At 47.4% G+C, this 16,256-nt stretch overlaps 2 long non-coding RNA genes across 2 annotated transcripts; both read right to left on the bottom strand.

The window, feature by feature from the left end:
- Nucleotides 1-4,499: 4,499 nt before the first annotated feature.
- Nucleotides 4,500-7,012, bottom strand: LOC122705488. Its single transcript, XR_006344112.1, has 3 exons — nt 6,814-7,012; nt 6,426-6,499; nt 4,500-5,685 (listed from the first exon to the last, which is right to left on the bottom strand). It is a non-coding gene; the product is annotated as an uncharacterized LOC122705488 (long non-coding RNA).
- A 5,263-nt stretch (nt 7,013-12,275) lies between these two features.
- On the bottom strand, nt 12,276-16,055 carry LOC122705490. Its single transcript, XR_006344116.1, has 3 exons — nt 15,995-16,055; nt 12,690-12,870; nt 12,276-12,434 (listed from the first exon to the last, which is right to left on the bottom strand). It is a non-coding gene; the product is annotated as an uncharacterized LOC122705490 (long non-coding RNA).
- Nucleotides 16,056-16,256: the final 201 nt, after the last annotated feature.

The raw sequence follows: 16,256 nt of genomic DNA, 5'->3' as shown, positions 1-16,256 counted from the left end.
TTAATAGTATCTATCTCACAGCGTTTTGGTAAAGATGCTGCACGGCATTGGGAAATGCTTGAATCCAGACACTATTTGGACAAGCGATAGTGCTACTGTACTCTCTACTATTTTTGATATCCACTGATAATGCCCAGATACTTTTATTTTTTAGGAGAGAGAGTAAAGGAGATGTTGGATTGGGTACTTGGTCTAGGGAGACAGCAGAAAAAGCGAGGTGATATGGGACCTCTTCTCATCCAGCCACTGGGACAGGGTTGAGCTCTAAGATCTAGACGATGGAGAGTCAGAAGTCAAAATGGGACTTCCCTGGTGGTCCAGTGGTTAAGAATCCGCCTTGCAATATAAGGGACATTGGCTCGATCCCTGGTCCAGGAAGATCACATCTACTGTGGGGCAACTAAACCCATGTGCCACAACTACTGAGCCCAAGCTCAAGAGCCCACAAGCCTCAACTGCCGAAGCCCGCAAACTCTAGAGCCGGTGCTCTGCAGCAAGAAAGGCCACAGCCACGAGAAGCTTGTGCACCACAGCTAGATGGCCACGCGACTAGGGAAAGCCTGCCTGCAGCAACAAAGACCTAGCACAACCCCCCCAAGAGTTTTTTAATAAAATAAAATTACTTCTTAAAAAGTCAAAAGGTTTTGTAAGGTTACTGGAAGCAGAGCTGCCCTGCAGCCCATGGAGGTGGAGATGGGCACCATCCTCTGTCTGCCTGGAAGGGTCTGTGTGCCAGTGTTCCATGCCCTGGTGGAAGAGGGTGGGTGGCCCCCTCACAGAGCAAGGGTCATGTTTGGATGGGGGAGTGGGCACAGACATGGGGATTCAAGCAGGAGAGGAAGGGTGTGGTGGATTTCATGAGTAACGAGGCCCTGAAATATCCAGAGAACACTCAGATCTGGCACTAGGGGACAGTGAAAGCAAATGAGCCAAGATTTTCTAGTTACAGGCTTGGGGGCTGGAACACCTGGAGTACATCTCTGAAATGCCCATCATTAGGCAGGCATACAGTAGGCATCAATACAAAGTCAGCTCCCTTCCCACTCCCCTCCGTTCCTATCTTGTGCATTTATTAGGTATTGATCTTTTCCCTTATTTGGTCTCCAGGAGAGTCACGGGTTAGGATTCTATACTTTAAATCCCAAGACTCTGATGCTGGGAAAGATTGAAGGCAAAAGGAGAAGGGAGCAGTAGAAGATGAGATGGTCAGATAGAATCACTGATTCAATGGACATGAATTCGAGCAAACTCCAAGAATTAGTGAAGGGTGGAGGAGCCTGGCGTGCTACACTCCATGAGGTTGCTAAGAGTCAGGCATGACTTAGCAACTGAACACCAACTTGAAACCCCAAAGAGAACCAGGACAAATCGAACACACTGACCAACACTTGATAAAACATCAGCTAAACGCATTTTACTTTTAGCAGTTGAGTCAATGTTTTTATTTCAAATTCCCTTGAGCTACAACCACCACCTTATAAAATAGTATCCCCACTCTACAGTAAAAGCAACTGAGTCCTCAGGAAAGTGACCTGTCTAAGGTCATGCAACTAGTAAACAAACCACAGAGCAGGGATTTAGCACGTGGTGCCCGGGCAGTATGGAGAGAGGCTGAGCTGGGACTAAAGCCGGCCCTTCCTCCTCACAGCGACTCTCGCTGGCATAGCATCAGCCCTTCCTGGGCGCTGTGCACTGCGCCAAGAGCTTTGCAAGCATCACCCGTACATCTTCACCAAGGCCCAATCACTGAGACACTCCTATTATCCACTCCTGTTATCCCCGCGTGTAGAGAGTACACTGCTCTTTCGAGAAGCTAAGTTTCATTTGCTCTAGTCTAGTGAGTAGAAAGTCAGGATTCCAGCAGCTCAGGCCAGAGGCCGTGCCTCTAACTATGAGCCCTACTGCCTCTCACCTAACAAATTCCGCTTCCTACCCATCCAACAGACCTGATGACTCGGAACGGGCAGAGCTACTATGCAGATGGAAGCGGGCCACGGCATGCCCCAGCACAGAGTGAGCTCTCAAAGGACACGTGTTCCCTTCCCCAGGCCACACGGCTCCCCAGACCCAAGCTGGGCCCAGAGGGCAGGAGTGAAAAGACAGACCTGAAACGGGTGACTGGGCAAGGAAGCCTCTCTCTGGCTGCCTGGTGAGACAGGTGCTGGCCTCACAGTCTGACACCCACCAGGGACGTGGGCATCTGCCTCAGCCCTGCCCTGGATCTCTCAGCCTAGCAGGGGGGAAGAAAGCACAGCTGGTCCTCTGTTCAACAATTCCCACTTTTGTTGCAATTAATTAATGCCCGAGCAGCCCTATGCTGTTCACTTCACTATTTCTACCAGTAAAGGACACAGCTTAGTTGAAAGAATGGTGGCTCTAGCGTGACCTGGGCTTGCATTTGAATCCTGGGGGGGGGCCTTGAGCAGGTCACCGTGCTTCTGGGCATGTCAGGTTCCCAGCTTACAATGAAGGGGTCCCTACCCAAGGTCACGGCCAGGTGCAGGTCAGGGCTGTGCTGTCCCTAAGAGGGCATCACTACTTCTCCAGTGACCACACTGGATGCAGCCTCAAAGGCAGCACCATGCAACAGAAAGGTCCTGTTTGCCATGAGAATTTGTCTTTAAAAAAGGGGGATACCTGCTCCAGCTTCTTTTAGTCATTTTTGTTTCTCAGGTATTAACCTTCCTAATTGCCTTTGAAAATAGTTCCGAATTGCAACACAATAAAAAAATGTTTCTTCAATAATGCTTATGAAAGAGAGTATATTAGTTTTAGGTTGAATTTACAACACAGGTGGACATTATTGTATCTTTAGATTTTAGAGCAAATGAGGGCTCTTCTTGCAATCACAGTATGAAGTCAACAAGTATGTGCATTGTACAGGACCTGGACAGTAGCTTTCTATGTTACGTCACAATAGAAGTTTACAGGTGTTACCTCTTTTTCCCATGCTGTTGGTCACGGCTTTAGTTGATTTAGTTTGATTTAGTTGTCACTGGGACATTTGCTGGGGATATCATTGTCAATGACTACATGCCACAGCATAGCTGCTACGAACAAGAGCAGGGTACTCCTGAATTCCACGTGTTTTGTGTTGGGCTTGAGAGGAAAATTCCCATTTATTCAGAATTGTTTCGCCCTACTTTCTTTTTTTAAAAATTTTTATTGGAGCATAATTGCTTTACAATATTGTGTTCGTTTTTGCTGTACAGTAAAGTGAATCAGCTATGTGAATACACATATTCTCTCCTTTTTGGATTTCCTTCCCATTTAGGTCACCACAAAGCATTGAGTAGAATTCCCTACACCGTAGATTCTCATTAGTTATCTATTTTATATTCAGAAATTGCTTTCACCCTGAGTGAAGAATTACACTTGGAGGACAAGAATAGCTGAGCTACCCACTGGCTTCAATACCATCCTTTCTTCCTTTCTGGCTCCCATCTCTGTCCCATGCGAGCACCTCTGAGATTTCTGAAATTGTATATTAACCTACATGTGCCATTTTCTGGGAACATATAAATAGCAAGAACCAGATCCCTGCTCCTGCTGGCTGTGGCTGTCCTCAACCCCAAATTCCTATGTCATGATCCCACCCTCAACCTCCTGGCCCCCTTCCTCCTCTTCCTCTGCCCAAGAGCTCAGAGCGTGGTCAGGTTGGGAATCTGGCCAGACCTGATCCTCATACCATGTGGCCCTAAGCAAGTCTCCTTTTTTCCTAATCTGTAAGACAGGAATGAAATAGTTATCTGCTCCACGGGTTTGATGGGACACCCATATATGATCTTGGAGATGACAATATTCATCAACTGTAAAGAGCCATTGGTCATTATCATTACTCTGTCTCGGCTAGGCGATCAGCAGACACTCATTGAATTGGATTCATTTCTCCTAAAATAGCAGTGGTCCAAATGGAAGGAGGAGCCCTTGGGTTTCAACAGATGAAATTGTAGGAGAAGGAACTTCTCCCCTCCTCCCCAGCCCCACCCGCTCACAGAAAATGGGATGCTGCTCCTCCCCCACTTAGAAGTGAGCTGGGGAGGCGACTTCCCAAGGAGCTGCTGCTCTGAGTGGTGAGCCCACCCATCCTGGGCTGGATCTCAGCTGGGCAGGGGCAGAGCAGCCATGAGCCATCCCCTGCCTTTTGCTTCCTGCGTTCAGGCGTGGGGGACACCACACTCCCTTCCCCAAGGATGCTGGGTGCTCAGCTGGCCTGCGATGTACTGAGACTGGGCCTTCTTGGAACTGTGGCTCAGGTAGGTAAGCCTCACAGGTTGGACCTAGAGGGAAGAAGGGGTAAAGGGTTCCTGAATCCCTAACATGCTTCTTGCTGGGCCTACTATAGCTTCAAGTAGTAAAATGTCAGACCCTGGTTGATTTCTTTGTTCAATGCATGCATGCATGCTCAGTCCCTTTAGTCATGTCTGACTCTTTGCAACCCCGTGAACTGCAGCCCACCAGTCTCCTCTGTCCACGGGATTCTCCAGGCAAGAATACTGGAGTGATCGCTGTGGCTTCCTCGAGGAGATCTTCCCCACACAGGGATCAAACTCGCATCTCTTATGTCTCCAGCACTGGCAGACATGTTCTTTACCACTAGCATCACCTGAGAAGCCCTATTTGCTCAATTAACTTGTCCTAAGCAGTTACTGGGCTTCCCAGGTGGTGCTAGTGGTAAAGAACCCGCCTGCCAAGGCAGGAGACATGAGACGCAGGTTCAATCCCTGTGTCAGAAAAATCCCGCAGAGGAGGACACGACAACCCATTCCAATATTCTTGCCTGGAGAATCCCATGGACAGAGGAGCCTGGTGGGCTATGGCCCATAGGGTCACAAAGAATCAGACACAACTGAAGCAACTGAGCGCACACGCAAGCAGTTACTATCAAGCAGTTTCTATGACAGTCACTGGGAAGAAGATCAGAGGAGGAGGAGAAAAACCTAGGCTAATGGTCACATCTTCTCTCTCATATAAATTCTTCTGTGTCATACGGGCTTTCTCTCCTCAGCGCACATATACTTTCTCTCTCTACACACAAGCACGCACACACACCTCAGCCTCTGCCCTCCTGAGAGGCCCCTTGGTTAAAGCTTTTTCTGGAAGCCAGAGGGGGAGCTCCGTGGGAAGAACAGGTTGATTCAGTGGGCAGCCGGTCCTGTCCCCTCCCCCACCCGGGGGCCTGCTCAGCGCTCCTCCCCACGTCGGATCAGCCGCAGTGGCTCACCAGGACTTGTCTGGCTTCACTTCAGTTTCTTAGATTCAGAAGACATGACAGAAAGGGAAGCGTGGGGAGAGCCCAGCTGGAGGCCGAGGGGGAGCAGAGGGGAAGGGCCATGCCGCACCCCGCCACCACCCGCCCCCCTCGCCCGCCCAGGCTGGGCCCAGAGCAGAAGTCACTGATGCACTGCGGTCGCCTTGCGGTTCAGGCCCCGGGGCTCAGGCAGTCGGTTGTGGGAAGCGTGATAACCGGCGAGCCGATTCGCAGAACTTCCAAGGTTTTGTAACAAAAGGTGACAGAACAAAGCCGGAGATAACAGGGCGCCATGGCCCTGGGCCAGAAGCTGGGCAGTGGGAGGGCCGGCACGAAAGCCGCTCTTCTCTGGCCAGGGCGGGCGAGCGGGCCACTTCCGAGCTGAGACCATGGAGCTCCTTGGAAGAACTCACTTGTTCGTGGCTGGGGCGGGGCTGTGACAAGAAGAACGATGAGCTCAGGCCATCCCTTCCGGCCGAGCCGGGAGCCCACGCGTGTCTCAGACCACAGGCCTCCTGCCATGGGGGTCTCCTCAAGAGCTTGCCGTCTCAGTGTAGATGTGACCCTGGCCTGAGCGGCAGCCAGACTGATAAACTCACAGGGAACTGACGCCTGGGAGGGAGAGCCGGAGAGAAAGCAGGGGCCGATGCCTCAGACACTCTGAGTGCAGACGGAGCCACTGTAGAAGGGACCCGCTGACGCCCTGTGGTCACAGGACCATGTCCTCCCTCCTCACGGTGGCATTCAAGGCGGCCTCACTCTGGGCCAGCCTACTTTTCCAGCACCACCTCCTACTCCTTGCCCCACTGATGGAGTCATCTCCCCAGACCATTTGCCAGGCACATCAGACACTCAGCTCTCTGAGGCCTGAGTGCCTGTGCCCCTGCCAGCTCCTTTGCCTTTAATGCTTTCCCCTCTCCTTTCTCCCTGGATGAAACTGCTCAAATATTTTCTCTCCTGGGAAGACCTCCTTTGCCCCTCAGGGGAGAATTCAACCCTGATAGACCCAGCCCCTCCACCAGGCTTGCCTACATGGCCATCTGCTTTTCACACCCCTCGACCTAGACCATTTGTTTTCCCGTTGGTCTCTCTTCCAGACTGGGAGGAGAGGGACCGTGTCTTAATTTACTTTCACTCCCAAACTCTAGGTCAGAGTCTGGCATTTAGCACTCACCTGATGCTGATAGGTGGAGGGTCAGAGGGTTAGATGCATGGGAAGGAGGAGGGAAGCATCCAGGCAGGCACACCCTGGTGGGGCAAATACTTCAGAACCCACCACCTCAGCTGAGGGCTATCCTAGAACCTGTACTTCCTCCCAGGCTAGAGGCCTGGGGTCCTCTTCCTACCTGAAAGCCCCCGCTTCTTCAGCCCTCACACTCTCATACCTTGGATCCCAAGTAAGTGCTTGAGCCCTGCAAAGTGGTTTGAACCCCAAAGCCTTAGAGGGGGTCATGGGAAGCAAGTTTTCCCCTTAGGAATTCCCCAGGGCAAGTCCTAGCCTGCTCTGTGCAGAGAAGGAGGGCAGGAGGGTTGATCAGCCGTAGGTCAGTGCCATTACTCACCCCTCACTCAGGCCTGGCTACACACTGCTGGGTTCTTGCTCCCACACCCCATGGTGTCCTCTGGGCCAGGACTGGAATCCCCAGCACCCCTCCCATGCCTTGGGGTGACATCAGTGCCCAGCCCCAGGAGGAGGCTTCACCCCCAGAGGCATAGACATGAGCCTCTCAGAACAGACACCAGCCTTGCCTGGGGGCCAGGAGGTGGGTAAAGGCTGACTGAAACTGGTGTAAACCAGACTTAGCCGGTTTTGCTCTGAGCGGTAGAGGAAGTGAGTGGTTCACACCTAGTGAGATGGAGCAGCCAGGGCTATCTGGAAGCATTTTCTACAGCCAGATCCCGTGCGGAACACACAAGAGACACGGCCCCAGCCTGCGACTCCTCACGGGACAGGGCCCAACACCAGCCCACAAGGGACAGTGCAAAACAAGGCTATGACCCTGTCTCCTCAGCCCAGACCTGGCCCAACCCTGTTTGGTGGAGACCCTTCAGAGAAGGGTGTGCATGTGTGCTAAGTCGCTTTAGCTGTGTCTGATTCTTTGCGACCCCATGGACTGTAGCCCACCAGGCTCCTCTGTCCATGGGATTCTCCAGGCAAGAATACTGGAGTGGGTTGCCATGGCCTCCTCCAGGGGGTCTTCCCCACCCAGGGATCCAATCCGCGTTTCTTACGTCTCCTTCACTGGCAGGCAGATTCTTTTCCATTAGTGCCACCTGGGAAGCCCTTCACAGAAGTAGGGGGAGTTCTATTAACTCTCCTGCCCTGAACTCACAAGGGTTTCCAGAGAACTCTGTCCATCTCTGTGTCCTTTCTCTAGAGTCCTTCAGAGAACTATTTATGCTCCTGGTTTGTGGTAGGGGTCCTCCCTTCTGGAAACTTCCATCTCCACCATCCTCCATGGAGCACCAAAGCCAGGTTGCTATACCTCCAAGGAGGCAGTGCCCACAGCAGCTGGGGTCCTCAACTCCTTGCCCGGTTTGCCCTGGGAGACTCAACCTTGCAGAGATCCAGCCAGGTCTCTGCTGGGCTGCCCACACAGGCCACCAACCAGCCCTGCCTCTTTTCCTGGACAGAAACAAGCCTTTTCTGCTCCTGTTACCCGTGAAGCTGAAATGCTCTTCAGAGAAGCCAGTGGAAGGGGAAACCCAAACCAAAGACACCAACAGGGACTCTCAGCGCCGAGAAGAAAGCGCTCAGCAGTGGGACCCCTAGCAGAGCTCTCTGGAGTCCTGACCCCCTGTTTCCGGGCTGTGCTGTGTCTAGGCAAGCCCCTTCTCTGAGCTCAGTTCCCTCCTCTGTAAGACGGTCCTGAGCATAGACTGCCTGTGCATGTGGTCACATGGGAGCATTTGGTGAGATTTGGATTCTGAAGTCAGGAAGCATGGCACATAGGAGGTGTTCAACAGACAACAATCCCCTTCCTGCTCGTTCACTGCCCGTGTGGGTTTAGGGTCTCCACCTGGAGTGCTCAGACATTGGGAGCCCACCCGGTGGATCTGAATCTGGCTGGTTATGCCTGGGGAACTAACCTAGCCTGTGTGACCCACCCTCTCCTTTTAGTGACATGGGCTTGGCCATGGTTGTTATGTGAGAGGGCCGTTAGGGGCTGTATGACAGGATGGGAGCAAAGTGTTTAGTGCAGTGACTGGCATGGAGTTGGTGCTCAGAAAACGCTGGTGGCTCAGTGGTTAATTTTTATCCCATACACCCGCACACCAGCACACAGCTCTCCTCCTTAATGCTAGAGCCAGAGACACTGTGACCCCAGGGAGAGTCAGGTGGGGGTACAGCTTCAGCCCAAACCCTCAGAAGCTGCTTCATCAACCACATCTCCCCGCTGAATCAACATCACCTGTGGGACTTTTGGCACCACAGTGACACCCACAAACCCTGCTCTGGGGGGATGGGGTCAGGTCAGGAAAGGTGCCTCAGAGTTCCCAAGGCAAGAGATCAGGTTCCTACAAGCTCACCCCCCGGGCCCCAGTGCCCTGGGAGGTGTGCGGAGAGGCTGGCCCACTCCATGTGGCCAACCTGTGGCCAGCGTACCCTGTGGGAAAGCAAAGACTTGGAGCTGCAGCGGTGGGACCTGGGGAAAACCCAGAGACTATTTCACAGCGAAAAACCCAGGTTCAAGAGGGGAAGTGAATGCACCAGGTCACCTGACCGCCAATGCCAGGTCGCATCACCTAGTGATTCTCGTCACTGCTTTCACCACCTGACCATGGGCCAAGACTTTGAGAGATCATCCTTCATATACAGACATGTACAGTTGTAATCACTCTTGAAAAGGCATTGTTTCTATACCCGACTGCATTTTTAAAAGTCTTTATTGAATTTGTTACAATATTGTTTCTGTTTTATGTTTTGGTTTTTTGGCCACAGGGCATGTGGGATCTTAGCCACCGGGCCAGGGATCAAACCCACTTTCCCTGCGAGTCCTAACCACCAAACCACCAGAAAAGTCCCTATACCTGACTTCTGACTATTCTGCTCCTCAACTATTTGTTGTGATCAACTCTTCTGAGGTGAAATTCATATAACATACCATTAACCACTCCAGAGTGTACAATTCAGTGGTGTTAAGTGCATTCACAATGCTGGGCAACCACCAGCTCTCTCTACTTTCAAAACTTTTTATCAACCAATAAAAAGTCCCACACATGTGAGATAATCCCTCATCCTCCCCTGGGAACCTCTGGTCTGCTTTCTGTCTCTATGGGCCTTCTGGAGGCATCATATAAAAGGAATCATACAACGTGTGGCCTTTGGTGTCTGACTTCTTGCTTTTAGTATAATGTTTTGCAGGTTCATCTACTTATAATATGCATCAGTGCTTCACTCCTTTTATGGCTAAATCCTATTCTACCGTATAGATATGCTATTCATCCTGGATGGACATTTGGACTGGTTTGTCATTTCTAAACATACAGGAAGACTGAAAGAATAATGTAATGAGCACTCCTTTTCCCATACCCCTGACTCAGCAACAGAGCCTGGACTACAGCGAGGCCAGTGAGGTGTTTTGCTGGGACACTAAAGGAAGGGCTTGCTTCCAGCGTCTGCAGGGACAGGTGGAACTTGAGAGGCATGACTCCCTCAAGGCTGCCCCTGAGGCATCTTGCCAGCCTCATCCTGGTCCTGGCCCTGTTGGACCATTTTAATCTGTTGCCATGCTTGCATTGGCTGTCAGATGACCTGGTACATACTTGAAGATGGATTATGGACCACATGACATTTTACTCTTCAGTTGCTCAGCTCCCAAGGATGATGTGCATAGTAAAAAATCCACTCCCCACCATGATTTCATGTCACCTCCACCTTCCAACCATAGTCACATTTCCCAACTGCCCCAAGTATTTCTCTCATAGATCTTTTGTTTGATTGGTTGGTTTGTTTTCACAACCAACCAAGCAAATGATCTATGAAAGATGTTGTTTGGTTTGTTTTGGGGGCTTCCCCATTGGTTCAGACAGTAAAAAATCTCCCTGCAATACACAAGACCCAGGTTCAATCCGTGGATCAGGAAGATCCCCTGGAGAAGGGAATGGCTTCCCATTCCAGTATTCTTGCCATGGGGTCGCAAAGAGTCAGGTATGACTGAGTGACTTTCACTTTCACTTTTTCTTTTGGTTTGTTTTTAGCAGGACCTAATCCATCCTAAAGGAGATCAGTCCTGGGTGTTCATTGGAAGGACTGACACTGAAGCTGAAACTCCTGTACTTTGGCCACCTTGTGCGAAGTGTTGACTCATTGGAAAAGATCCTGATGCTGGGAGGGATTGGGGGCAGGAGGAGAAGGGGACGACAGAGGATGAGATGGCTGGATGGCATCACCGACTCGATGGACATGAGTTTGAGTAAACTCTAGGAGTTGGTGATGGACAGAGAGGCCTGGTGTGCTGCGATTCATGGGGTCACAGAGAGTCGGACATGACTGAGCAGCTGAATTGAACTGAACTGAATGGAGCTTCCCACATCACACGTGGATATTGTGTCTCTTTCACATTAAAATGGCCTGGGTTTCCCCCTTTGCTTCATGGCATAGGCCTTTTAAAGAGTCCAAACCTTATTATACAGAGTGAAGTAAGTTAGAAAAAAAAAACACCAATAGAGTATATAAATACATATATATGGAATTTAGAAAAATGGTAATGGCGATCCTATATGCAAGACAACAAAAGAGACACAGATATAAAGAATAGACTTTTGGACTCTGTGGGAGAATGTGAGGATGGGACGATTTGAGAGAATAACATTAAAACATGCATATTACCATGTGTGAAATAGATGACCAGTCTAAGTTTGATGCATGGAACAGGGCACTCAAAGCCGGCGCACTGGGACGATTCAGAGGGAAGGGATGGGGAAGGAGGCGGGAAGGGGTTCAGGATGAGGGACACATGTACACCCATGGCTGATTCATGTCAATGTTTGGCAAAAATCACCACAATATTGTAAAGTAATTAGCCTCCAATTAAAATTAATTAATTAACTTTTTTAAAAAAACAGTCCAAACCTTATAGTCTTTCAGGACAGCCCACACCATGGATATGCCTGATTGTTTTCTCTTGATGTCATTTAACTTGTTCTTCTGTCCCCTATTGATCCCATGATCTGGCATTTGGGGCTGGAGATTAAACATGTTGGCAAGAATACTGCATAGGTAAGGTGTGTTCTGCACATCACCTCACATTAGGAAGCCTGTGATGCCAGGTGGCCCTACTATGAATAGATGATGCTAAATTTGACCAGTTGGATAAATGCATGGCCACCATAGTTGCCTGTTGTAATGGTCATTTTTCCTTTTTTTAATCAGTAAGTAAGCTGGGGAGACTCTTTGCAGCTGCACAAATATCCTGTTGCCCAACAACCCTTCACTCATTGGCCTTTAGAACCCATAAATGATCCCTGCCCAAATCAAGAATTACACTGGAGGTTGTGAAATGGTGACTTTCTAGCTTTATCCTTCCTTCTACAGTTCTCAGCTGGCATTCTTTTGAAAAGAAGAGCTCCCCTCTCCCAGCTCACCCTCTCTCTTTCTCTTACACATACACACACACTGAATTCATGGATTTTCTATTTGTTTCATGTGAAGTTTCAAGCAAGTTTTCTAGTTGTTTCATTGATGATAGTCATTTTTCTTCCTGATGCTCAGAAGCCTCAAATTTTGCCAAAGGGATCCCTTCAAGTCTACTTCTGCACCTTTCTGACATGACTTCATTTTTAGGCACGTCTTCACTTCTTGGGAAAGATTGAAGGCAGGAGGAGAAGGGGACGACAGAAGATAAGATGGTTGGATGGCATCATTGACTCAATGGACATGAGTTTGAACAAGCTCTGGGAGCTGGTGATGGACAGGGAAGCCTGGCAAGCTGCAGTCCATGGGATGGTAAGAGCTGGACACAACTGAGCAACTGAACTGAACTTGCTTCTTGGAACCATAAGATGTCCTCAACTTACCTTGTACTTTCCTTTCCTCGAATCTGGAATCAACTGCTTCTCCAGAAAGATTTAGTTCCTTTAGGTGGTTAGTGGTCTTAGAAATCAAGACCGGACACTGGGTGGTCTCATTGCTCCTGGAGTTCTTGCTTCTAAGCTCTTTCAGTGGACAAAGGTGCAGAAACTGAAATCAGTTTATAATATTATCAGTTCAAATTTAACCATCCACTTCTTCTCTTAACTCTTTTGCTGTTGCTAGTTTAATATTTGAATCTCTTTTCTCTCACACAGACTTAGTTTCTAGCAGCATTAATAAACATACTTATTTACTTGATTTTATGATATGCATAACATATTTCCCAAATTACTGTATCATCATCACCACTAATTATAAATGTACTAAGTAAACTAAAGACTTCTTTAGTGAACTATATCTCACCTCAGATGTATGGTCAAGGTATTTTTTTCAAGTTTCTTGAAATTATTCTTTTTGTTGTACAGTTAGGCTCTTAAATTAATTTACAGTCAGGTTTATTTGTTTGCATTTGTGAACAATTTTGGAGTTTTCTCTCTTTTCTTCCTATTTTTGATTTAACTTTATGAACATACAAATCATGTACCTGGTTAAAAACACAAAACTATATTAAAAACCATATTTGGAGCAATTTTACTCCCACATCAATCTTCTCCACCCTGTTTCCATGCCCCTCTATTAGCTTCTGGTTTTTTATTTTGTGTCTTTTTATATATATATGTGCATATGTGTTCATGTATATGCATTATTACTTCCCCTTCTTTTCTACAGAATTTATGTTAGGGTGCAGATGAAAGTCTAGAGTTCTGTGAGATGAAACAAATTTAAAGGAGACACATTTGCTTCTAAATCTCAGACCTACTGCCTGCTAGCTGTGTGGCTTGAGCTAGTCACATAATCCCTCCGAGTCTCTGTCTCCTCATCTGTAAAATGGGATAATAATCCCTGCCTTGTATGATTTGGGCTAGAATAAAGATATTTCTCTCATATCATATTAAAATATTAAATTCTAGATAGAATACAGAGCAAAAGGTAAAGAACAAACTAAAGAACTTTAATATATATATATATATTTAATATTATGCCTTCCTGTATAAGACGCAAGCCCCAAAATACATAAAAGACTGAGGTTGTTTTATAGAAATGCAAAACAACTCTATGACAAAGGACACCCTAATCAATGTTAAAACACAAGCAGCAGACATGGCAAAAGTGTTTGCAATATATTTAAAACACATCAGGTACAATCACTTTGAAAAACTGTTTGGCAGTTTCTAGTAGAGCTTAAATATACACTCACCCTGTGACCCAGTTATTCCACTCCAGGGTATTTACCCAAGAGAAATGAGAACACATGTCCACACAAAGACCTGTGTATAAATGTTCACAGTAGCTTTATTCTTTGTAGTCCTAAACCAGAAATGACCCGTATGTTTATTACCCAGGACAATGGGCGACCCATGGGACAATGGCCTACCACTCAGCAATTAACAGGAACCAACTACAGATAACATGGGTGAACTTCAAAAATAGTTTGTTAAGCAAAGGGAGACAGGCATGAAAGTGTCTGCTCGTATTGGATTGGCCAAAAAGTTTGTCCAGGTTTTCTGTAACATCTTACAGAAAAATACAAACAAACTTTTTGGCCAGCTAATATGATCTATTTACAGGAAACTCAGGTAGAGTCAAATCTAATGACTCGTGATAGGAATCAGTAAGACAGTTGCTCTTGAGGGGTCCTGACCAGAAAGGGACCTCAGGGAAACTTTTTCGGGAGCAGGGAGATGTTTGTGCCATGACTTAAGTGATGATTATGTGTGTGTGTGTACATTTGTCAACAATCTTCAAACCCTCCCCTTAAGATCTACATGTTTCACTGTATGTAAAATACACCTCAATTAAAAAGACAGGGGGGACTTCCCTGGTGGTGCAGTGGATAAGAACTGGCCTACCAACACAGGGGTCACAAGTTCGAGCCCTGGTCTGGGAAGATCCTACATGCTTCAGGACAACTAAGTCTATGCTCCACACCTACTGGGCCCACATGCCGCAACAAGCGAAGCCTCTGCTCTCTGAAACCAGAGAAGTCCATGCACGGCAACAAAGACCCAGAACAACCAAAAATAAACAAAAAGTAAATGGAGTCTTTTTTAAAAACGACAGTAGATTAAATAAAGGATATATAAAGAGTTCTTAGAAGTCACTAAGAAAAGGTTGTGTGGGCTAAGTCACTTCAGTCGTGTCTGACTCTTTGTAACTCTTTGGTCTATAGCCTGCCAGGTTCCTCTGTTCGTGGAATTCTCCAGGCAAGAATTCTGGAGTGGGTTGCCATGCCCTGTTCCAGGGCATCTTCCTGACCCAAAGATCGAACCCTCATTTCCTTCGGTTCCTGCATTGTAGGTGGCTTCTTTACTACTGAGCCACCAGGGAAGTCAAAAAAGGGGTAAATGCTTTTTTTTTTAAATGGGCAAAGACTGTAGACAAACAACTTATTTTTAAAGATATATTCATGTTCAGCCAACAAATGGAGAAGAGATGCTCAGATTCACAAGGAAGTTGGGAAATACAGGATTGTATTTTTGCGCATCAGGTTGGCAGAAGTTAAAAAGATTAATAACATCAAATGTTGGTAAGAAAAGACATCAGAGAAACAATCACTCTTATGAACTATAAATTAGTGAAGGTTATTAAAAGACAAATGGTTAGTTCCTATCAAAATTTGAAATGTACATATCCTTTGACTTAGCCTTACAACTTCTGGAAATCTATCCAAAACAGGAATTACTTTAAATCACAATATTTCTATACCAGGGAGTAAAGTAGTTCTATGAGTACCAATATGAAAGGACGTATAACTAAATGAACAAAAGCACAATTCAGAACAATATACAGTATAGCACAACCCCACTTATACAAAAAACAGCTCAGTGAGTAATTATATGCATGCATGCATGCTTAGTCATATCTGACTCTTTGAGACCCCGTGGACTGCACCCCGCCAGGCTCCTCTGTCCATGGAATTTTCCCGGCAAGAATACTGAAGTGGGCATTTCCTCCTCCAGGGGATCTTCCCAACCCAGGGATCGAACCCAGGTCTCCCGCATTGCAGGTGGATTCTTTACTGCTGAGCCACTGGGGAAGCCAGTGCATATAATTACACATATATATTTAGGCATCCCCGGTAGCTCAGCTGATAAAGAATCTGCCTGCAATGTAGGAGACCTGGGTTCGATTCCTGGCTTAGGGAGATCCCCTGGAGGAGGAGGGCATGGCCACCCACTCCAGTTTTGTTGCCTGGAGAATCCCATGGACAGAGGAGCCTGGTAGGCTACAGTCCATGGGGTCTCAAAGAGTCGGACATGAATGAGCGACTAAGCACAGTCCAGAAAGGGAACAGGAAATATTTGCTTTAAGTGCTGACAGGGTTATTTCCTGGGAAGGGTATCAGGGGTGTTTGGTAAAGGAGAAGTTTCCTATATTACACTGTATGTTTTGAGTACTATTTTTATAATAAAAGTATATTTCTGCACTCTTGCTGCCAATGTAAAAACAAACATAAAAGGTTTCTTGACAAACTCTTTGACACTAACTAAGGATTTATGAAGGAGACATTGAATATTTATATTTTGTCCTCTTTACAGGTCCAGCATTGTCCAAGAGGTAAAAGAACCCCAAAGAAACATATCCCACTCAAATCCCTGTACACTCACCTTGTGATGATTGTGCAATGCTAATCATGGAAATACAGTCTTTACTGTCATCCGACGGGCACTGGAAAACATTGAACAATTGTGTGCTCAAATGTATCCTCACAGGTGTGGTGGTTGCGAGAGGAGGGGTTGAGGGAATCCTTTCCTTGAAACTTAATCACATAGCATACCAACCCTTACAGGACCCTGGAAGCCATGTGTGTTTTGGAAATCAGAAATTTTATGATTTTAGTTGGTGCTAACGGACAGAGTCTGTATCTCA

The sequence above is a fragment of the Cervus elaphus genome, chromosome 12 (assembly GCF_910594005.1).
Source record: "Cervus elaphus chromosome 12, mCerEla1.1, whole genome shotgun sequence".
NCBI classification, from domain to species: Eukaryota; Metazoa; Chordata; class Mammalia; order Artiodactyla; family Cervidae; genus Cervus; species Cervus elaphus.
Note: the sequence above shows the minus strand (reverse complement) of the source record. Positions and strands in the feature narration are given on the sequence as shown.